Here is a 24,725-nt window from a genome sequence, read left to right as displayed (position 1 = left end):
ACTGCATTCTACCGGCGAAACCTGAACAATAATATAGATTACATTCCGCGTTATTTCTCAGGAAAAAAATCATAGCAACAGTACACCTCTACCATCACTTGCTCGAACGCGTGATCGTTTCAGCTGGCTGTCATTCGCAGCCAGAATATCGAACACCAACATACCAACAAGCCCACACTAAGCTGAACTGAAATCGTCTTCTCCCAAATCCAACCACTCGGCGAGCTGAGCAGAGCACAATCAGCAGTCAGCACAATAGTATGGAGCGCGTGGTCGTACACGACCACGATCGGGTTCGCTTCCTACACACGTTTCGCTGGTTGCTGTTTTTGCTCATCTCTCCAGAACTCTACCGCGAGCGAACGCCACCAGCAGCAGAGGGCGATCGCGACTTGGCGAGTGATCGACGAGAGGCTCTTTAAATCACGACCGCGCGCGGTGCGGCCGCTATAGCGTTCCTACACACAATCTAACAGAGTCACCGGCGGTCGCAGTCGGTTGCGCGTTGCGCTGCCATGAAAGACAAGCTACCTTTCAAAGGCCTCTTCGGTTGAGATTCAAGTGCTGAGCGAAGAATACCACCACGATCGGCTGAAAACCGGTTATTTTCGTTTATTTTTTTCTTTCTTTTTGTTCGCTTGTTTACATCTATCTCTTTATCGGTTTTTATGTTTTCATTCTCTCGTCTTTCGATCAAAAATAATCCTTATTCTCGTATTTCGTATGATTTTCGTCTTCACGCGGTGGACCCGGTGGTCGATGGGCCCGGGTGGTTGGTACGGTCGGGCAGCGAGCGGCATGTGGATGATGGCGCGATGTTCGTGTCGAAGATACTCTCGCATCTTCGACTTCGCGCCGTTGTCCGACATTGGCGTTCGTATGTATTAATGTATTTATGGTTCAATGTTTTCATGTTTCCATTATGATAGCATGTTTTGTGAGCTCTTTTCGGTTCGATCGATGTCGCGACGACTTTGTCGTTCTTCGCGGTGTGCTGAGACGAGTTTATGTGATTGCAAATGATCGTCTTGCCGCGGTCTGTTCCGGGAGAGGTTGTGTCCTTGTAAAAATAGACTTTTCTATTTGTAAAAAAGATTGTTTTTGTTCTTTTGTTTTGTTGGACTTTTCTGAGTTTGCACTAAATGGTCATGATGGTTATGTTTGAAAAATCTTATCTTTAAAACTACGGATTGTTCCATAATGATGTCTAAAGATGAGTTGTAGAGCTAGAGAATTGATTGTTATTAGTAAAATAAATACCAACAAACCGTATGTTCGAATCTCGGATGGGTAATGGTACTTTGGAGTCAACAAGATTGTGCCACCAGCCCCGTAATTGTCCTGTACTGTAACAGCATGCTGCGAAGTTTGTCGACAAAGAAGGGTCAAATCTTAAAGACGCAAGCCAACTTTAATTTTTGTTTCGGATTTTGAACAATGGAATATGAAGATTCTGTTGTTCAATCAGCAGAGTGAAACTCAATTGAGATTTTATTTTCTCTACACGCTAATTATTACTTCGACCATTATCACGTATTATAGTTCAGTTCTAGGCTCGGACAATGGAGGTGGCGAACAGTTACTTGCCTAGCATCGGTCAACGTACTTTCTGTGTCTTCCGTCATCATCCGCTATAATCATTACCATTTTACTAGCGTCAGTTGTCATTCGCATCGCGAAACCGCGACCGCGACCGGACTTTTGCCGGTACATTCGATAGACTTGCCAAATAATATTGTTCTCGGGTTCGCGAGCGTGCCCGCACCACTACGGTTCCACGTTCCAGCAGTAAACAAACGGACAAACGCGTCTCGCGCTCGCGCTCACGATGCCACCGCTTTACATTACACACAACGTGCCTGGAGCCGGTCCGTGTGCTGGCTGAACTGTATGCGGTGGGCTCTCCGATGGCGACGCAGAGGCCAGCAGTCAACAACATCAGTTGAAGCTCACTCTCCGTCGAGAGCGTACATTTTTTGGTTTGTTCTGTGGCAGTGTTTTACGTGTGTTTTTTTCCTCTGTTGACGCTTTCGTCGGTTGTCGCCGTGCGCGTTTGTGTCTAGAATGAACGATCGCTGATCGTTCAGTGCAGCATTTTCCTAACGTTAAAAGTGCACTGATTGCATTTGTTTACACGCCGGGTACCGGGACAAACCGGGTTCTTCGTGGCATCAAAACAGAGCACAGCATAAAAATATTACAGACCAAGGTGCACCGTGTGAATTAATCGTGTGTTTTTTCCGGTGTTCATCACGTTGCTCTTGTCGTCAACATCATTGGTTTCAAATCAATGCGTTGTCCAAATGCAAACTAATTTTAAAATTAAAAAAATCGGAACGACGACTGGTAGGTACTATCAGCAGGAGATCTTTGTCTGATACGCAGTGCGGCTAAAGGTGAAATCCGAGAAAAAAAGACAAAGATGCAAAGTAATTGAAATCACGTGCAGTCGCGCAATACTATACGGTATGTTGACAGCAAGTTGATTGATTAATGAAAAATTTGATAATAAAAAACGTTGGTGATAATGATGCAGTGATAAGCGAAAACGCGGCAATTTTTTTTACTGAAACAAACCAAACCCCGTAGGGCTAAAAGGGCAATATTTATCGCCGATTTAAATAAAAGCCAAGTGAAAAGTGTTTAGTTTCAATGTTTACATAAAAATCGTTCCGTGGTGAATTGGCATGTGATTGGAAAGGATTGAAAGCGACCCGGCCAAGTGTGTTTCGATAACCCAAACAATCTTCCGCAGTCGTTGTCGTTTCTTGTTGTTGTCGATCGTGCATCGTTTGGCGAGTCGAGGATACCAGTTAAGCCAAAGCCAACAACAACAATGGAACGCGCATAAAATATTAAAAAGCAAATCGTAAAGGCAGCCTCCATTGTACTAATGTTATCTGAAAAGTGTTGGTCCGAGTCAGGAGAAGTGGAATGAAGAAAAATACGGCCGGCAGAAAAAGGCAAATACACGGCGCAGCGAGGATTCCGTGAGGCGGGTCGATTTATATGCAAAAATACAGCATATCGAATGTGATATAGTGTCGAAATAGCGGCTGGAGCAAAATTTTCGGAAAGCGAAATTCAAAAACTGCGCATATGTGAGTGAGTGGGAGTATGTGTGCACGTCTGGATTTTTTGTTATTTACAGAGAATGTTTTCAATGCGAAATGAAGAATAAGTTCGTCTTGTGAGATTGAAATCCAGACCAATACTGAGCGGTGCAGGACGTGACCAAACTTTAAACAAACTGCGATGTGTTTTCAGTTTGTTTTGCTTTTCGTTAAGCAAACTAAGCGTAAAGACCAGAAAGTTGTTGTTAAACAATCGTATGTTTAAATACAAACTACAAGTAAGTTACACTGATAATCCTTCACATATCATTAGAGATTGTTTTTAAAACTGATGGTAGATAAATCATGGATTTTATACAATCTGTGCGAGTAATTTGTACAAACTGGTAGTGCTTATTAAAATTGGGCCAAAAACTACATTATTTACATATAATTTATTGCCCTTTATATTTGTTGTTATCACAATTTTTTGCTTATATAAAAGTAATTTATGATACAAGGCCATTGCAAACTATCTTCAAAATGGGCCTTTATTAAAGGGGCCAAATATTGGCTATATAAAAAAAATCAAAAACAAATCAAAAATAGTTTGCAATGGTCTAGCAGCCCCTACCGCTTGTAAAACCTGCAGATATCATATTTCATTACTTCGATGGAAATATGCGCTTTTATGTGCTCTGAGGAAAAATTTTAAGTAAAAACAAAATTTAAAAAAATATGCTATAAAAACTGTTTTTTTGATGCATTTTATGAAAACAAAAGAATTGGATATAGAGCCTTTCTACCTTTCTACGTTCCTGTTCCTGTTTCTGTTTCTGTTTCTGTTTCTGTTTCTGTTTCTGTTTCTGTTTCTGTTTCTGTTTCTGTTTCTGTTTCTGTTTCTGTTTCTGTTTCTGTTTCTGTTTTTAACAGGGTGTTAATTATCTGGAAAATCAGGGAAAACCTGAAAATGTCAGGAAAATTCGTTTCAACCTGGAAAAGTCAGGCACCTTTTTATTCAAGACCTTCGGGTATGCCCTAATTAAATAGAATATGACACGTTATTTTTACTCGCATGCAACGAATCTGCTTTAGACAAATTTCCTAGAGTTTCGAAATTTCAAATTTCATAAATATGCGACTGACCTGTCGACTGTCGCCCACAACCAACGGTTGAACTGATTTGATCGATTTTGGTTTTAAAAGGAAGGGCTCATAATCTAATTGATCATTATCAATATGTACAAGGTAACTTCGATTAACGTACATTTCGATATTCAAGTTGTACGTTATATCGAGGCACACTGAAAGAACTCAAAAATATAGCTAACTATTTTATTTTATTTCTGCTTGCCTATGTTTAATAAATAATGATGATATAATCCAACTAGAAGAGGGTAACAACCTTTTTCGTGGTTTTTCCTGTATACAGTCCTGTATACTTACTCTTTTTAAAAATATCATTATATTCTGCAAATGTTAAGAGATAGATGGTTACTTTATTCAGCAAAGTTGCTGATTTTAATATATCCTACAACTTTTTCAATGTAATAAGTTTTTTTGGACACATTTGAAAAAACAAAAGTTTGTATTACCCTAATAGGTAGATGCACAGTCACACTCATAGTGTAATAAGATGCGCTGTAATTTATTAATGAACTTCTCCAAAGACATCACCCTTTAAAAATAACGCATTTTTCACGTAATACCTAATGGTCGCGTTTTTGCAACTCGGCACCGCCAAAAGGGCGAAAAGTGCAACTTTTTTCTTAGTATCTCTTGTTTTTAACCTTGTAAGGAAAGGTCCTAGAGATTTGCAATCTTCTGCAAAAACGTGTATTTCGAGTCCTTCAATAATCGCCTGGAACCATATACAGGTATACCTCCATAGTACGTACCCTCGTTAGTACGTACCCTCGATAATACGTACCCTCCATAATACGTACAATTTGCCTCGATAGTACGTACATTTTCCAACAATGATTTTTTTTTAGTTTCTATATAAAGCAGAAACATTTTTATGAATATTTATGAGTCAATACAAGCAAATGCGTTTTCAATAATTATAAATTTTTGAATAATATTAGTTATTTCTATAATGTAAAAAAACATTATTTTAAAATTAAAAACAGTTCTTAAATAGTAAATTAATCAAATATGCGTTCTAAATAACAGTTATTTAAGCATTCCGGGCAGACTCATGGTCGCTACTAGATTTTGCAGATTTTTGGTCAGAGAATTCACCTTTTCTGCGATTCGCATTCTTCCCAACTGCGACGGGAGAATATATGTTGTCGTCATTATACAAGAATTATTTTATTTTCTTCGGAGAAAAAATTACGTTACACTAGTAATTAAACTATCCACATTAATTTGGTTGTAAAGTTAAACACAAATGCATTTTTTTCTCAGAATTTCGAAGATTGGACAATTATGCTTTTATTTACAAGCGTTTGCTAAATAAAAGCATGTCTGTCTCACATGTATTTTTTTAAATTTTTAACAGTACATTGCGGAAGATAGTTCCTATACTAATGTATGCGCAACCGGAACGCTCCAATAATATTTCAGGACTTTAAGATCGTCATTAAAGAAGCCAAGAAAGACGTCGCGGTCTGGTTTCGAAATACGCAATTTATAAATCCCAATATCTCGAAGGCATTCGAAAGACTATATTCAAAAAGGGCAGCTTCACTGCTAAATACAAACTTGATGAAGTTTGAATTTCGAACTTCAAGTATGCTCTGCTGTCGAAAAAACAACACGAGCTATTTTTTGAAAACTTCCCAAATGAAAAAAAATTTCCATAAAGGACATTGTGGAATCGAAACGTAGAGAAAAGTCGCTCTATCAAATACTCTTCTCCCTGTCATCGCCGAAGAAAATTGTGCCTGTGTGAAATCTTTGCCGATTAACAAAAAATCGTGGTAGAACTTTGATATAAACTTAGAAATAAATATTACTGTCATATTGTCTTTTTGTTAAGATATTATCACACTCAATAGAGGCGAAAATTAAAAGAATATTGTTACCTAAATTGGCAAAAAGAAAATGTTTATAATGGACAATATTATTATGGGACAGTTATGCTTTTATTTTTCATATGGAACTGTTCATGTTTGAAATTTTTTGGAAAATTTTTCGAACAAAGTCCGTCTAAATTACAGCTTGTAAGGTAAATTAGGATATAAATAAGCTACTTCCGTATTTTTCTCAAAATCGATCAATATTCACATGGGATAGGTATGCTTTCCTACGCAGATAAGCAGCCTTATAGGAACTTCTCCAATTTACGCAGCCTACAGCTGAAGCTTCGATTATTGTAGTTAACTATTTTCTGTTCATAGCACTCACTCAGTGTCCAGCATATAGACTGGAAGCTCACTCGATTGATATTAGTGGATTTGGAAAGAAATATCCCGAATGACGGCTATTGAGCTCCTCTTGTCATGTTTCCTCATTCTAGCATATATTTACAACTATGTACCAAACTTTTACCTAGATTTATTCGATTAAAATATGTAAATTTTCAATTTGAGAGAGAATTTTGAAAAAATAGGTATTTTTGGATTCCTTTTGCTTTACTTTTCAACTATTTTTTAACATTTGTAGTTTTTTTTCCAAAATAATTTTACTAAGATCATTATTTATTTTATAATATCTGATCTGATCTACCTAATTGGGAAGTTTTAGACAATATTTAGTATAATAAAAATAATACTTTACCTTAAAAATTGTGATTCGATAGTACGTACGTTTCGATGGTACGTACGCTAAACGATGTGCGGGTGTACGTACTATCGAGGTATACCTGTATTCCTGTAGAATGCAAGCAACATAAGCGGAGTATGAAAAACTTATTTTTAAAGAATTTCCAAGGAAAATGCTCTACAGCTCTGCACTCAATAGAGATAGAAATGTCATTTCTTTAGCAAAGTTGTTTACCTTTATATTTTCCATAACTTTGCCGAAGAAAGCATGTGTCTATCTACTAACACAAAAAATGAATGTGTATCGAGCTTTTCGCGAACGCGAAACACATAAAATGTATGCTAGCCGTACTCTCATTTGGATGGTTGGGGACAAGCGTAGCTCATTCATGTTTATAGTACTCGGCTTTAGGATGAAGTGCTGATTTCATAAATCCGCTTGCCCCATTTTACAACATGGGTTCGTGAAGCTATGGAAATTTAAAGGTTGAATATGCGATAACTCAGCAAGTAAAGGTCCAAAAGATTTGCGGTCTTCTGCAAAAACGTGTATTTTGAGAGCTTCGATAATTGCCACATTGTATACTTGTAAAATGCAGCTAACAAAAACTAAGCATGAAAAACCAATTTTTAAAGAAGCTTTGAAGAATATGCTCTATAGTTCAGCACTCGATAAAGATAGAAATTTTATTACTTCAGCAAAGTTGCTTATTTTTTACAATATTTATAACTTTGCCGAAGAAACTATGTCTGTATTTCCTAACACAAAAAAGTATTTTTTTTATTTTCATTATAGTAAGCGATGACGAACTTTTGACACTTTTAGATTAAGGGAGATATTCATACGAACAAAAGTGCTAAAGACCATAAATGATAAAGTGAAAGCAAAAGACACTAGGAAAAAAGTTCCGCTTTACGCCCTTTTAGAGCACTGCGCACTGTGCTGTGTAATGCCCTAATAGGAACCTAGGAACCTTTACCGAAGCACTAGGTGACCATCGTGAATCTGTAAGATTGACAGGGTATTTAAATTATTGTGACTGAAACTTTAAACATAGTTTCAGAAGAGACTTGCAACACTTGAAAATGTGTACATTATTTCGAGGTAAATTGTACGTTTATCGAGGGTACGTAATAACGACGGTACGTCCAGGTGAATCGAAGTTCCCCTGTATCCTTTGGATTCTTTGATATTAATCGGATATTTAGATCAAAAGTTGTGTATAGAAATTTGCTTATTTTGTACGAAAAGTGACATAAAAAGTCCATGTCAGGCTGGTGGATGTTGACACGTAAAGCGCATACTTTGTTGAAACAATACTTTTTCTGTTTTCACTACAGGTATACCTCGATAGTACGTACCCTCGATAGTACGTATCCTCCATAATACAGTAGAGATTTGTATAACGCGGATTTGTAGAACGCGGATTTCCATAGCGCGGGTACCATGATATTTCTATAACGCGGTTTTCCGCGTATAACAAATACACGTAGCATATGGATATTGAGTTAATTGGGGCTAAAGTCGAATTTTGAGCGATTTTGAACAGATACGACCGTGGTGTCTTTTAAGAAGTTGTAGGGCACATAACAGTTGACTCTCTAAGTGATATACGGAAACCACAAAGTTACGGGTTGGCCTGCTGGGCCGGAATATCCGTTGAAATTTTCGTATTGGTAAAGTTGGTTAAAATTGGTGAAATATTTTTGAAGTAACTAAAGTCGGGTAATTAATACGAATTAAAAAAAAAGTAATAAATAAACGACCTTAGAAAGCCATAAGGTGGTCCTCCGGAAAATTCAGAACATATCGTGAATATTTTGAGTGTAATTTGACTACACTAGAAGTATATTTCGACTATTTGTGATTCAATTTGGCCATTGGATGGTTTACCGGGAGAAAGTTCAAAGCTTTTTTCCATGTTGGGTATTTTCAGTGTTGGGCACCGCTAATTCGCTAATTCGCTAACCGACTAATCGAGAAACGCTAGTTATACTTTATAATTTATACTCATACTAGCCGAATTGTTGCTGAGCCATGATTTTAAATGAAGTGCCGCTGTTTATTTTAAAATTAACAAACTGTAAAGCATTTTATCCATTATAAGAGGTTTGGATCTTAGGTAAATTAAGAAAAGTCATGTAATAAATGTAAATTACAAATAATTTGTACAGCGATAGATTACAATGCAAGTTATTGCGATATGTTCAAAAATAAACAGTAACTGTTAATTTGCAGTTTGCGATTAGTGTTTAGCGAAATTTCCACGACTATCGAGCAAATTGCATCGGTTAGCGAATTAGCGAATTAGCGGTGCCCAACACTGGGTATTTTTATCACTGCGACCATTTGTTTGATCTATTGTGATATATCCCCCATTTTACTATAGCTATGTTGTTAAGATCAAGTCACTGGAAATGCAAATGTTTTTAATTTGTAACAGATCAAAATGAAATGGAATATCAGCAATCCTCAACTAAATAGGCCGCTCACGACTCGACATGGCCGCCAAAACGTTTACTGGAAAATTAGGATTTGCCGTCAAAGTGAACAATAATTCAATTCAATAATGCTAGTGTAATTTGATAGATGTGGTATAGTAAACTGAACTACCGGTAACATTTACTATACTTACAAATCTAATGGCAAATATATCAACTTTTGTATAAGCTCTTCACCAGGTATTGTACTCTTCTGGGAAAATTTTAACAGAAATCTAACCATCGTAGTTAGCCATGGCCATTCCGAAATCCGCGTTGACGGTATCTAATATTTTTATGGGTTTTGCCTGAGAAAAAGTGAGAGAGAAGTGTTATTGCTTTTGTTTTCACCTTTTCCTGGACAGTTCAGAATGGGGCTTATTGTAAGAGCGAACAGGCTAACTTTGTTGCTTTCGTCAACGCGATAAGCAGTTCGATGCCCTTGATCATCAAATTTAATCATTTATTATTGTATCGTTTGATGCATTTCATAATGGCCAGGTTGAGTCATAAACCGCTGAATTTATATTCCTATTTCACATTGTTCAATTCGAGGTTGAATGAACATAATTCCGAACTCAAAGAACAATTTTCGCTCGTTGACCACTTTTACGGATGTTCCGTATTTGTCGAAGAATCGTATGTTGGCTTCTCAATAGCACGGATTGTTTACTTTATTTATTTTACGCCAAATAATAAGCCATAGGGACTTTAAAAAGAATTTGGAAGCTATGAGAAGACTTCACAGAAATGAAAATTTACCGGATGTTCCGGAAGCTCTGGAAGACCAAAAGGCGATTTTTTCGTCTCATCAAGCATCTTTAAGATGCAAAAATATATACTTGACATCTTTCCCAAAGGAACTATGGTCGGGTTGATTCAAAATTTCGTAAAATTCAGGTATAGCCCCAATTAACTCATTTTCCATATGCTACGTGTACGTGTATAACGCGCTTCTTATAACGCGGTCCCAATTACCCGCGTTATAGAAATATCGACTGTACGTACATTTTGCCACGATAGTACGTGCCTTCCATAACACGTACATTTTGCCTCGATAGTACGCACATTTTCCAGTAACGCTTTATTTATTTTATTCCAAGCTTCACAAAGGGTAAAATCATTGATTTAGAAAAATTAAAAGGTAATTGCTATATGAATAAATAAATTAAACAAATTGAATAAATTAAATTAAGAAATGCTTTTCATGGGAGTTTTGCACTGTCATGAAAAATTTAGTGATTTTTTTTCCAAATTATATTTATACCGTATGGTCGCCATCTACCGCTCATTTAAAAACGATTCTAAGTTAGTATCTCCATAGCAAATCTAAATTGAGGTCCATAGAAACCCAATTTGTGTCATAAAATAGAGAAAACAATTGTGTTTATAAGAAAAATTTACTTCGTTTCTAGATATTTAAGTTTAAGGGGTTTAAGTTTAAGTGTCATAAAATAGAGAAAACAATTGTGTTTACAAGAAAAATTTGCTTGGTTTCTAGATATTTAATTATAGTGACTTTTTTTTAAAAGTAATGTAATCTCTTAACCCCTTTTACCGCTCACTTGAAATATGACGATCCATTCACCGCCCATATGGGTGCTATTTACCGCTCATATTTTTTACTGTTACCAAATAAATAAAACCCGTGTTTTGACTCTTGTTTTGGGTTTGGTATTCATAGCAGAATAGAACGCTAATATAAATACTGTTGACTTATTTCACGTTATTTAGTAGAGTAGTTTCTAAATAACCAAAGCAACAAGTTCGCTTGAGCTAATAAATAATTTAGTCATTTGCACTCGGTCTTAATAAAGACGCGATCAAAATGTCGTTTTTCGCTCCTCACCAATAATCTTTATTTTGGAAATGAGCTTTTATGAATATAGTGGAAATTTATGTTTAATTCGTATTATTAAACATGCAAAATTATTGTTTGTCAAAAGTTTTTACAATAATGAACTATTTTAAAAAGATATAAGCATTTTTTTAAATGGGCGGTAAATGGAGCTGAGCGGTAAATGGCGACCTTATGGTATTGAGTTGCTAAGAAAAGTTACCCGCATTCAGTGCTAGAAACAATTGACAGTCCTGCATGGAAACGAATATAAAACGCATTCAGCGCATACAGTTTTACCCTGGGTGGTATTCTTTTATTTGTCAGCCCATGGACATAACTACTGAATTGCTGACTGTGTTTGTCTTTCTCAGTTTTCGACCTTTCGAAACAATTCACGTGAATTGCAGTGCTAAATGATTGCTCGACTAACCTATCAGTCAATATTCTTGCTCATAACTGATATTTTAGATCTCAAACTTTAGTTTTTTAAACTGTATGCTTATTAAAATCAACCAAGACCTGGCTGAAAAAATCAATTAAAACTTTGGAGCTATGCTTACGTTTACTGTAATTTCGTTTGCCTTTGTCGGCAGTTCATAGTGAATTAATGATTCACATTTGATTTTATTCATGGTTGTCGAGAATGAATGAATGTAGAGAACATCGTGAACCCGAACGTGAGTAATTTGCTCGAATCGTTTTCAGGTTGGCAATGCTAAGTTGATTTCATCTGTACTGGAAACAGCACAGAATGAGCAGTATATTGTATCAATTCAGGCGTATTGTATAAATTGAATATGAGATTTTTAAGCAATGTCTACATTTTAATAAAAATCTCTGCTCTTCGCAGAACTTTTTCTGGGAAATATTCTGTTTAAACTGCTGAGCAAGATAGCATTCATTTTCATTCAAAAGTTTTTCCCAACGATACTGGGCTCAACAGTTATAAGATAAGCTTATTTGATGTCCAAGAAAAATCTGAAGATTGGCTTTGGAGTTTTCCTGGAAAAAAGGAGACATCAAATTTTTAAATATGCAGTGTCTTCGTTCAACGATCTTCAACTGCTCGCGTGCAAAATTACATAGTAGCCTGAGACGTGCGCTCAAACTTGTACGATAATTTTGGAAAATACTCAAAAAAAAATCCCCTCTCGTCCCCATCCTATGAGTCCAATTAATACTGCGTCATTGTACGAAACATGTACGAAAAGCACGGCGGGTCTTCGTCTACTTTCTAGACATCTAGACAAGAAACCAGCATTATAACGAATTTGAATGCGAATTACATTCAAACTAACCTGGTATTGATATTTATGGATTTTCTTTTCGCTATCGAGGAAAAGATTATGTTAGACAATAACTATTTTTCACTATTTGTTCAAAAAATAGAAGTCCTCTTGGTTTTTCTACCAGTTTTAAGTATGATGAAGAGAATTAACTTATGAAACTTTTTCCACCGTTTGAAAGATCTTGGTCTGCGGATCAACTTTGTTGAAAACAGTAATTTTCTTTATTGCTGAACTCCCGAGATATACCGAGATAATGTTAACGGTTCAGAAGTGTACAAAATACAACAGCGCGAGTAACGGAGGGTTAAGTCGTGCTGCATCCGTCAGAACGGCTAGCAATCCGAATGTCCAATATCCGGAGAATACGGCGGGTGCGCTAGAATATCTACTTGAGCGTTTCCAAATACTTTTTCACGACTTTTGCGACATGAGACCGAACAATGTTTTTCCTCTTGAGGTTACCACTGCATATTCATTTTTCTTACCAGGTTACAATAAGAAAATCTTCCTTTACTGCTTTTGTATCAAATTAAATCAAATTGTATCCTCTCGCTCTTAGTTCATACAGGTTCTAATTGCCTTTCAAAAAATCAATCCTACTGATGTCAATCACAACAAATTGCTTGTTGTGTCACTTCCAAAGACTTAGTAAGCCCCTCTTACGATTGACGGGGGTCGGGTTTTTATTGAGTAATGTCTCCAATTATTCAAACTATTTTGGCTGTCCAGTGCGAGGATTCCCTTCAACACGGAAATCAGCACTCTTGAAGTGTCGACTGTCGATTACACGATTTATCAGTTGGAGTGTTGTCACTATAAACTTTTAGAACAATTCTATAAGCTTCAAATGCATTATTTCCAATTGAAGTAGAAATTTAAATCTTCCTGCATATACCACTTAGTTTCTTCAAAGCAATTTTATTCGTAATTTTGCTATTTTACAAGGTTTAATAATGAAACAAAAAGCGATATAAACTGAGGTTTACTGTATCTGAAACAACCGAAATCAGCTGTTCTATGAAATATTCATAACAGCCCTCTTCGTAACCATCTCTTAAAAACGGACTAATCTAATTTTTACTTCCGATAAAACCAGATAGTGTTAACCTGAGCATTTTGACAATGTTTGATGATAACATTTTCAATGCTGTTTGCAGCCTAGTTCAAAATGAAAATGGGGAAAGCATTTATGATGTTTCCCACTCTTATCGGCAAGATTATTAAGAGATAAGTCTAGATGAGAGACTAGGAAGTAAATTTTCTCCTTAGCCATAAAAGAAATAAAGAATGTTTTATATGTATATGTATGGAACTACCACCTACGAACTACAGTTTATAGCAATGAGCCTATCTTGACAAAGTGAGTTGTACAAACTTAACGATTGGTCACGTTTACCAACTCTTGTATGAAGGGCCAAAAGGCAATCAGTCGGCAAACAGCATCACCTACATGTAGGTACCAGGGTTGTCCGAGAATCTCCTTCCCAGAACAAGATCGCAAGAATCAATCGCGTCAAGTAAGCATGAATGATCTCAACAGGTGGAGAGAAGGGGCCACTCATTTTCCACTGTGTGTTGTTAACCGGGCCAAGGCTAACCTTAGGCAATTGACCACTTCACTGTTCCTAAGCAAACTGCTTCAAACAAATACCTAGTTGGTGCCTCTCACTTCCCGGCGTAATTATCCTTATGTAATTTAGAGATGTTAAAATTTTATTGATATTACTTATCCGCCTCTCTATGATTGCGTTTACACTAAAGTCTTTTTTTACGCGCTTTGTTTTTTCGATTACTCAAGAACGGTGCAACTTAGGGACCATTTACAAACTACGTGACGAATGTCGGGCCTCTCCCAAATGCATTGAGAAATAAATGAATGGTCCCTAAGTTGCCCCGTTCTCAATAATTGAAAAAACAAACCTTGTAAAAAATACTTGAGGGTATTTATCGACTTAGGGTGTGTTGGTTAATCTATTATATTTCAATATCCTGGTATATTTCAAATTAGTATATGCTCCTTGCATACTGGATTTATTAAGTACAACCATTCTTATCCCATAAGCTATTATTTGCTTTGAATTTATTTATGGGCACATTACAAAAGATGTAATATCTATTGAATAATAATTGTGTTAATAACTTTATGTTTTCTATTTTCGATTATTTAATATTTAGAGTAACCCACCCTGTTAGCTTTAAGGTACGACGGTGGTTTAACAAGCCGTGCCGAGTCGAGTCTCGGTTAGGTGGTGCTTCTGAATCAATAAAATTGTTGCACCTGTCTGATAATTATCATGTACTACAATTACCGTAGTCTGCGTCAATAGAGAAATGTCAAGTTTTAAAGACGTTTATACACAGTGAACGTTTACTGAGCTACTAATGAGCCAGCAGTGTTGTAGCACCGTAAATACAAAGGATACAGCAAAACTTTGTTCCCAAAATTGTAGACAAGAATCAGTTCTACAAATGTCCCAAATTTAACTTTACCAAATTTTGCTCGGTTGAGCCGATACTGTCAAATCAATCAAAATTAAGTCAAAGTGATCTAACCATTCTTGGCTCCGGGGTATTCGCTGGATTCGTCTCCTTGTGAACCACAGGGACGTCATTGTTGTTATTTTACTGTCTGGTACTAAAAATGACAGCTTACCAAGTCGGGTCAGAAATAACTATCAGCCTTATGTTGTTCTGCAGAAATTTGTCTAAAAATGGCCTTGCGGCACTTTTTGTCGTACGTAACGAAATAGTCGAATTTTGCTAGAAAATTCTTGAACTTCTTTGAGTATTTCTTTGCCTGTCGATGTGTCATAACTTGTACCTTGAAACTTTTCAAATCTAGCCTTTTCTTTGAATTCGAACATAGAATTGCAAAATTCCTGTCACTTTTGCCGCGTCCCTTGATGGCAACTTCAGGTTGCGTGTGAAAGGAGTCATCACATTGGAATAAGTTTTGGGATTATTGCTTCACTTTTCTACCATTTTCAGGTTCCTTTCGATAGTCAGACGTTCTTCAATCACACACCGCTAACTCACGCGCTTGTGACCTGGGATTTTAGTGTGAGCGTACTCTGAATGCGCGACTCACCTATTCCGGTGACAAATCCATACTTTTTTCCTGTTTTACATGTTTTTGACTCTGTCGCGGTCCAACGTAAGTCAGTTTTTATTAAAGGTGGAGGAGCGTTTGGTGAGAAAGAATGGTTCACTTGATAATACTTCGAAACTTCGATGTGGTGCCAAAAATATATTGCGTAGTTCAATTGCTGAGTGGGACTCTAACCCACGCTCACTCGAAACACTTGGGCACCAACTGATGATAGATTTACCCGTTGACGGTACCCAGTGTCGTGATGTTCGGTTGGCTCATCTGGCTGCACCGATAGATTGCCTTCCAAACCAAGAACCTTTTGGCGAATTTGTCTGCCTTGTTCGTCCTAATCTCCTCTGAAAAGACCAACTGTGTTTTTTTGCTTTGCTGTAAGTGTTATCGTTCTTCATGGCGTACCTCCGCATTGTCAGCCACTTTCGGTACAGCTTCCTGGCGTGGGTTTTGGTGTTCGTGTTTTATTTGTCGTTGCGGTTCGGTGCCTTCCGATTCTTGAAGGCATTTCAGCCAACGCTTGAACAAACTCAGCTCCTTGCTGGCCTTCACTAGGTCAGTTATCTCCGATTTTCTGCCGCTATCTGAACGCCGCTGGGTCTTCTCGAATGACTTCACCACCCGGAACATCGCGAAAACGATGCGATCGAGAAAATGATTACTTTATCATGAAAGTACACTCAAAAGAAGCTCAAGTGTTGATTTTCATGGGAAAATATTTATCTGGGGGACCACTAGGAATGAAATAGTCCAATTTCTCTTTTTAGTTTTTCATGCCTAACGCTCTACCCAAATATTTTTTCAGTTCAAATATATCACAAAATTGAAAAAAAGCATGTAAATTACTCATAGGAAAAATTCGAGATCGAACATTCTGTTCTAGATGTCCTTTTTCTTCAAACGTAAAAAAGGGAATATTCGCACCATAGTTTTTTCCGAATTTTTCGGAATTCTTGTTTTTCAAAGATGATAACTTTTGAACGCATGGTCAGAATGTTATGATACAGTGGTAACCCGATTTTGTCACTCCCCGATTTTGTCACGTTTTTGACCCGATTTTGTCACCCCCGATTTTGTCACGTTTTTTACCCGATTTTTTCACGCTTTTGATTTATCAAAAGCTTAGTTTGAAAATCATTTTGAAACATGTCAAATGTGTTAAGACACTGTGAAAAGAGCTGTGTTGATTATCGTGGAGTTTTCACAAAAGTTGTTTCTTATCTCCACAACTATAATAGTTAGAAGGTCACTTTCTTTGGCAAAGTTCTTTATAATAATCTTCTCAAAAATTTTGTAGAACATTGTTTTGCTCTATCTCTTACTGCTTGAAAAATAAATTTTCTATCTTACTTTTAGGAGGATTAATCCAAGAATGGTTCATACCATAAGAAAGAGCTTTTCACGCTATGAAATTTCTATGAACATAGTTAACCAGTATAATCAACCATTTCGGCGCAATTAAAAAACGCGTGTTTTCATACCTGTGGGACTGCTGTGAACAGGTGACAAATGTCCACAGAGAGGTAGATGGAAGTGCGAAATGTCCTAAAAGTGATCAGAAAGAAATATATGTAGTTCGTTCTAAGTTATCTGCAAAAAAATAAAAATTGAAAAAATACCCGATTTTGTCACTGTCCCGTTTTTGTCACCCCAAAATTCATCATGGGGATGACAAAATCGGGTCATTACTGTATTAGTATCATCATTTCAGGAAAGCTGTTCTGAACATATTTCTCATATTATCAATTCAAGACAAATTTCGTATATGGCTGTGGAGTTCCAAAAGCGAAGGCCGCCTACAGACGGTTTTACCCGTTAGAGGGTTAAAATACAGCCAAAAGTTAATTCTTATGTTAAAAAGTTACATCTTATGTATATAAATTTTCATTTTAATGAGTTAAAGGGTTTTCTCTAGAAAAATTCTTCAAAAATCCACTTTTTTAAGCCTCCTAACTGTATATAACCCCTTAACCTATGTATCGCCGTATCCCAACCATTGCCGTCTACATGGTATCGATACGCTCGAGCGTCGTACTAAAAGGGTAAATTAGCCTTTAGTGGAACCGTTAGTACTTGAGTAGTTTTCTTCCACGAATTGTTTTAAATTGGTAACGCTAAACACGCAACCGATGGCATTTACAATACGAGTAACTTTCGATTAAGTCTAAAAATATCAATTTATGGTCTATATTTTACACGTATTTTAAAACAGACTGGAATGTCCATTTTCCTTTAATGGACCTTGCGGTTTACAATAGGATAGAAACCGAGTCCATTATAGAATTCTAGTGTATTTTGCATGAAGAGAGCGGCGCGACATTTCGCATTGTTAACCATAAAATGGACCCTAACTTGCTGAAAATGTCGATTTTTAAACATTAATCATTAAATTCAGGAGTTATCAAGAACCCAGCCCGAGCAGGAGCAAAGAGCAAAATAATGCAAAAACAATATCAAACTGTGTTATAATGGTATATTTCGTTATTGAATAGATATAAGGAGATATATTGATAACACATTTTGTTATTGAGTAGATATTTAAAACAGTGGTTGTGGAATGAGTATAATAACTGATTTTGTTATCGTATCTTATTTTGGCCTTAAAATGACATTCGATATATATCATACATTTTTTTTTATTGATCAAAGAAATTTTAGATTATAAATATTTTATAAAAGAATTTTTTAATATCTCATATACTAGTACATTTGTTATTCAAAACCTTAATAACTTTAAATATGTTATTCTAAACTCTGAATACAGTCATGTTATTGCTTTGTTATTCAAATAACACAAGTAGTTATCCTTTTAGCCTTAAAGGAGTAAAATTTTGATATTATTTTTTGTTATTTTACCAACTATGTCAGCCAAAACAAGACCAAACTTTGATATGAGTTATTCGATTTCCAGTAGGGGAACAAGGGGTAAGAAGGCCCGGCGGGGTAAGAGGGACCACATCGATTTCGTCAAGAAATCCTTAAATTTTGTACACATGCCCCAGTATGTTTTGTTTATTAGCCTATCTAAACACTTTCGAGACAACCTGTGGCACTCGGCCGTATCCAACGTCAAAACTAGAATCAAAACAAACTTTTCGTTCGCAGTGTCTTCATGCGATATAATTTCAGCAGCAACAAATTTAAGGTTTTTAGCAAAAAGAAGTTAAATATTTTGGCTTTTTTCTTACCACTGACTTTAATTAGGCAATTCTTGTTCTGCGTGTGGCGGAAAATGTATATAAAATAGTACGGATTGAGAGATAAAAGCAAAATAATGTAAATTGTTAGCTAGGGGTAAGACGGGCCATTTTTCACGGGGTAAAAGGGCCATACGTCATAGTGCTCATAACTGCCTAAAGTTCTTCTGTTTAGTGTCTTAATAGATTTTAAAAATATTGAATGAAAAACCAACCTTTTTCCTGTTAAATTTGACTAACTATTTTATTATTCTGACAGATACGCATTTCGTTTACGACTTGCAGGCTTCATCAGTGTCTTTTTCGAAATAGAGTACACCTGTAATAAAAATTATCCCTGAATCTGAGATCATCCTGTCTAACACAGAGCCTCCCACGTCAAAAGAAGCCACAAGCCAACAAGTGCCATTCGAATAACACAATCAATGTAAATTTGGATCTAACGGAATCAAAATTCGATGATTCCAATTCACTTAACGTTGCCTTCTTTACCTTCACCTAAAGTTAATGGTATTCGAAGAGTAAACGTCCTGCTGACAAATCAACAAAAATAACGCCAAGAAAAGAGTAAATAAAAACCAGTGGAGTAAAATAACGTCTACTCTTATTTTCAAAATTGAACTAGTAGTAAAGTTCCTTCTTTTAGCAGGTGTCTAAATTAAACTATACCTTCTTTTAGCATGTACCTAAAAACCCCTTAAGAACTTGTTCTTACTTAGTTAATAATATTGAAATTGTGTTTACAACTCAAAGAAACCTTCAAATCTGCCACAATCCGCCTTACTCCGCCATGGTCCGTCTTACCCCTTTGGTGGTCCTTCTTACCCCGCCTGGTTGTGAACGAGTAATTTTTAGACGTTTTGAAAATTGATGAAAAATCACGGAAAAATAAACTAATTTATTGTTTATATAATTTTTAATGGTAGATAAATGAATGCTTTTCCATGTGTGGAACAAGAAAATGTAAATTTTCGTACACATTTCATGCTAGCAATTTATTCGCTTAGGGTGGCCGTCTTACCCCGTCTTCCCCTAACACATTTTGATATTATTTTGCTATTCGCTTCTGCTCGGGAGCACCGCCTGCATTATGACCTTTGAAATGACTGAAGAAGTATTCGATTTTAACGAAACATAGTAGAAATTTGTGACGGAATTAAAGAGATCTACTATTTTCAAATTTTGCGCTTATTTATTTATTGAAAACTTTGTTTAGATAAATTGGGCCATTACAAATATTTAAAAAAGCTTTTGTTCTTCCGGTGTTGGCCAACTGAAGGGGGGCGGGGGGAGGGGACGTAATAAAACCAAAGAAATTTTTTTAATCGAACAAAAATACTTTTAGCATTTTTACTCAAAGTTTTAACGTGAAAACTGTATCTATTCTTGCTTTTTATATATACGTTATCATCTTCCAAGGAAAAAATACAAAATCGAATAAATTTTTTTTTGCCGATTTTCGGAAATTCGGTTGTTTGAAATTTCCATTTCTGTTCCATATTAGAAGCGTTAATACTCATTTTTCGAGCTGTTTAGGCTGTAGAGCCCACAGGCAATTGATTTATAAAAAAAATTGACTTATATCCGACAAATTATTTTTTTACCACCTGATCTTTCATGCCAATTTCAAAAGGCAGGAGAGGGGGGGCTGATAAAAACTTTAAAAATAATTTGCAATGGCATTAATGTAATAAATAAATAAAACCGCGCCCAGCTTAATTTGTTTAATTGAATCGTGCGCCGCCTTAAAATCCACAAACGGATGATGAGTTTGCAAGCTGTATTCCCATAATTTGACTAGGGTCTATAGACATTCCATTCGTGATTGATCCATGGATGGATCATGGAACTGACACGTGGATTTCAAATATTAAATTTTGTTAATTTTTCTTCTCAAGCCATTCGAGTATTAAAAGTTTTCTATTCGGTTTATCGTGAAATGAAATGTTTCATAAGAAATACGCGTGAAACGATAATATTTTTCAAGTAAACTCGCAGTCAATGTTTTACACTGCAAATCAACGTGTGTCCCAAAAGAATTATGCTGTAAGCTTTTAGAAATATTTCACAGTTTTTACTCATTTGATCGAAGGATATTTGTTGTGAAAAGCGTTACACATGTCGTTCCATCTGGCAACGCATGTGAATTTCAAATCATGCAAAACAGCATTGATGTGAACGTGAAATAACCGTACTCATATGTTTCTTCCACGTTTTAATTTTGATTTGATCATATTTTGAAATATGATGAATTAAAAATTGTTGTCCAAAAACATACATTTTTCAGCTGCTGAAAACAATCGCAGGCTCGCTTCTAAGCAATTCATCGCATTTTTCTACACTGATTTCAGTGATTCTAAAAGTCAAGCACTTAACATTCACATACCAAATTATTCAAAACAGTTTTTTCTATAATCTAAGGTTTTGTTACTAGCCGAAAATCTTATTATTTCTTAACAAAACTGAAATTCTATTCTGAATCGATGGCACCTGTTCAGCAGTAGCAGAAACGGTAGTGAAATTTGTAAACTATCGTGTTGCCAAAAGACTGATTCGATTCTGGAAATTCCAACCACGGGAGACGTGAGGGCGTATAAAAATTTAGATTTCAGGACTGCTTATAAAAGCACCTTGAGGGTGAAAATATGTTCGGTCTGATCAAAATTAGTTCCATCGCTACAACTTTTAAAGCGAAAAATCAAAAGTTTAGCTCAACAATAGTATCTTCCAGTCGTAACAGCTTGAAGAACTAACGGTAGCAAGAAGATTGGTATGCTGATATCCGCCACTTAGTCAACCCATCACTTGTAATAAGGTAAAACAATCAGTGACCCGCTTAGACTGCTTAAAACCAGTTCTTTACCCTAGTTGTGCTTTAACATTATTAATTTATTGAATTTCTTCTCCCAACTAAAACGCCCACACCATCGCTTTCATCCCTTTAATTAGCATTAGCATTATGATATGATATGATATGATATGATATGATATGATATGATATGATGTAATGTGATATGATATGATATGATATGATGTAATGTGATATGATATGATATGATATGATATGATATGATATGATATGATATGATATGATATGATATGATATGATATGATATGATATGATATGATATGATATGATATGATATGATATGATATGATATGATATGATATGATATGATATGATATATGATATGATATGATATGATATGATATGATATGATGTAACGTGATATGATATGATATGATATGATATGATATGATATGATATGATATGATATGATATGATATGATATGATATGATATGATATGAACCTTCGAAATTTCTATCAACGAATAACAACTTAAGTTATACTTGACGTAGATTTCAATTTGTTAGTATTATAGGGATCCGGTACTAGGGATCGCCCTCTATAAACGTTTTTGCTACGGGCGAGGCACGAAAACACACGATGCTGAACGCCCCTACCAACTACCAGGAAACGAACCTAAATATTGACCATTTTCCTATAAGGCCAATATCGAAAGTAAGAACTGAAATATGTCATTTTAAAAATAATTGTAATTGTTGAAATATGTCGTTTTAAATAATTGATTCGAACCTGTATCACTATACAGACGTTAGGAACGGGAAATTGCTGTTGATATGCTCATCAGACTCAGTAAACAGGAACAATTAAGCTAATCGAGCACTCATTAAAGAATGTTGTCTTTACGCTGATAAGCATTCTTCTTGCAACTGAAACGATTCAAATTTATTTTGGAAAGATCAGCGCATCGTGAGCTGCTTTTTTTAAATAATTTTATTCAATATGCTTTTCACATACGCTCACAATGGCAAGCATATTTGGAATATACATTAATTTATTTATTTGATAAATAATCTAGAATGCTTGATCGGAACCTCGTACAATCGCGGTATTTGTTTCAAAACCAACCCGATGGGTATTCGTAGTTTGAATATCCTGAAAATTAGCAACGTAGGTACAATACAGCATTTACTCTTGCAGCACCGACACGACGCACTTCGCAGGTCAATGGCCGACGACCGGGGCATGGATGGCTGCCGAGAGCCGGATGACCATCCACACCAATCCAGGCGACCGTCTCACACTCCGTGGCAGTTGATCATTTTTCTTGGCTTTGCTGTTTTTCCTCCGTTCCTTTTCATTCTGTTTCATCTTCGAGTGCAGCTTCCCGTTGGAATGGGCGTACGACGACGTCACTCAAGTTTGATTGCAGTGCAGTGCAGCAGCGTGCTGATAACGACCGGCTACGAAGACGTCGTCGTTAACCGAGCGCGAGATAAAGATGTGTTTCGTTTAGTTTTTTTTTAAACCAATGAAATAAAACAAAAACAATTGGTGCTTCGTTCTCGCTAAAGGTTGACCATCTTGTTAACGTAAAGTGGCAGGATTTGGAACTAAAATCGGTGTAAAAATGCTGATTTTAGTTGACAATAATTAAACAAACGTTTGCGAATTTTGACCGCTCGCGATTGCATTGTATTTGTTCCGTTCATGCCTTCGGGCGAGTTATTGTTTGTTGCAATGGTTCCTCCTGAATATGTGCCATTCGGTATTAAACTCATATTTTTTGCATCATATTATCGCCTTACGTTGTTAGCGATTGGCATATGTTTTTTGTTCATTTTTTGTACCAATCTTTTGTCTGTTTTTTATATGGTTTCGTGCCAGCGATTCGACATGCAAGTCGCAGGACAGCTTGTAGAGTGCACAAAATCGCAAGTCAGGCTTAAGACACCTCATTTAATTCCAAACCGGATAAGATTAGATTAATGATATAATAAACAAATTATATCTTAATTTTACTGCACTGCCATTAGAGTAGTCATAGTCAATTACGTTTGATGATTCGTTGCTTCCCAGGATTGAAACAAGAGGAGGAAAAAGAACACGTCAAAACACTCTTCCGCGTACTCCTGTGGTCGTCCTTCAAAAACATTAGCGAAAAACGCGCAATTTATTACCGCCTGGAAGGATTGGAAGATTCCTGTCAAGGCTACTCGACGGCAGCATAACGATGAAAAAGACAATGTAAATTCCCCTTACAGTGAATGTATGCCTTCTTTACTTAGTCTAATGTAAGATCAAATATTAATAAACATACTGTGTGTGTGTGTGGATCGTTGAAAGCTTAACTTCATTTCTAGGCACATAATTAAAATGGGAATTTGAACAATTTGGCCTCGAACTAAACTGTTATTTCCAGTTCTAGGTGCGTTACAGTAATACCGATATAAAGCAACCTCGATTCAAAGCAACTTCGATATTAGATAACTTTTACCTCGATATAATGTATTTTTTTCAAATTAATAAAAACAACGCTGTTAAGACCGACTGAGGTACATAGGGTACGGGAGGGTATTTTCAGCAGGTTTCTAAATTCAGCCTATTTGCCTTTTCTTTCGCCAATACAAATACTTTGCCGACATACAATTTTATTATGTTATAACTATTTTCTCAAGACTGTAAGTCATCTACTATTTGGTATTCAAAGAACGTCAAAACCACCTGTTTTTCAACTAGAACTAAGCCATAGGCCGAATAAATAGAAGCAATGGCTTAATGGGCCGAAAACACCCTCCCGTACCCTATATTGTATTGCGGATTTTCGGCTTTCCAGTCAGTTTTATATTGAAAACGGCTTTTTTATACTGCCTAACAGTATAAGTATAAAAAAGCCGTTTTCAATATAAAAACTGGAAAGCCGAAAACCCGCAATACAATAAAAACAACTGTATTAACTTTCGTTGTGGTGTGACCTCGCATTGTCATTTTGCAAAAATTATTTCTATTTCTTAAATATTGCGAGTAATGATACAATTTCGTTATTTAGATTTTGAAATTCCAATTAACAAATCTTTACACACTCTTCGTTTCTTCGCATTTCCTAATGAATCTTTCAAACTACAAGACCTATCATCATGAAATTTAAAAGTTAACGGTTTGCAAGGCTTCCCTTTCATTTGCAATCATTTACGTTCGAAATTCGAACTTCGAATAGGAATAAATTTGGTTTTTGCTTCGATATA

General features: G+C 36.1%; 1 protein-coding gene across 1 annotated transcript in view; it reads left to right on the top strand.

Moving 5' to 3' along the window:
• Positions 1-2,033: 2,033 nt before the first annotated feature.
• The window catches only part of LOC128742855 (semaphorin-5A), a 357,873-nt gene continuing 335,181 nt past the window's right edge, over positions 2,034-24,725 (top strand). The window contains exon 1 of the mRNA XM_053839338.1: positions 2,034-3,352. The gene's annotated coding sequence lies outside the window, so the exon portion shown is untranslated. The remainder of the gene's footprint in view (positions 3,353-24,725) is intronic.

This window comes from Sabethes cyaneus, chromosome 3 (assembly GCF_943734655.1).
Source record: "Sabethes cyaneus chromosome 3, idSabCyanKW18_F2, whole genome shotgun sequence".
Classification (NCBI taxonomy): domain Eukaryota; kingdom Metazoa; phylum Arthropoda; class Insecta; order Diptera; family Culicidae; genus Sabethes; species Sabethes cyaneus.
Note: the sequence above shows the minus strand (reverse complement) of the source record. Positions and strands in the feature narration are given on the sequence as shown.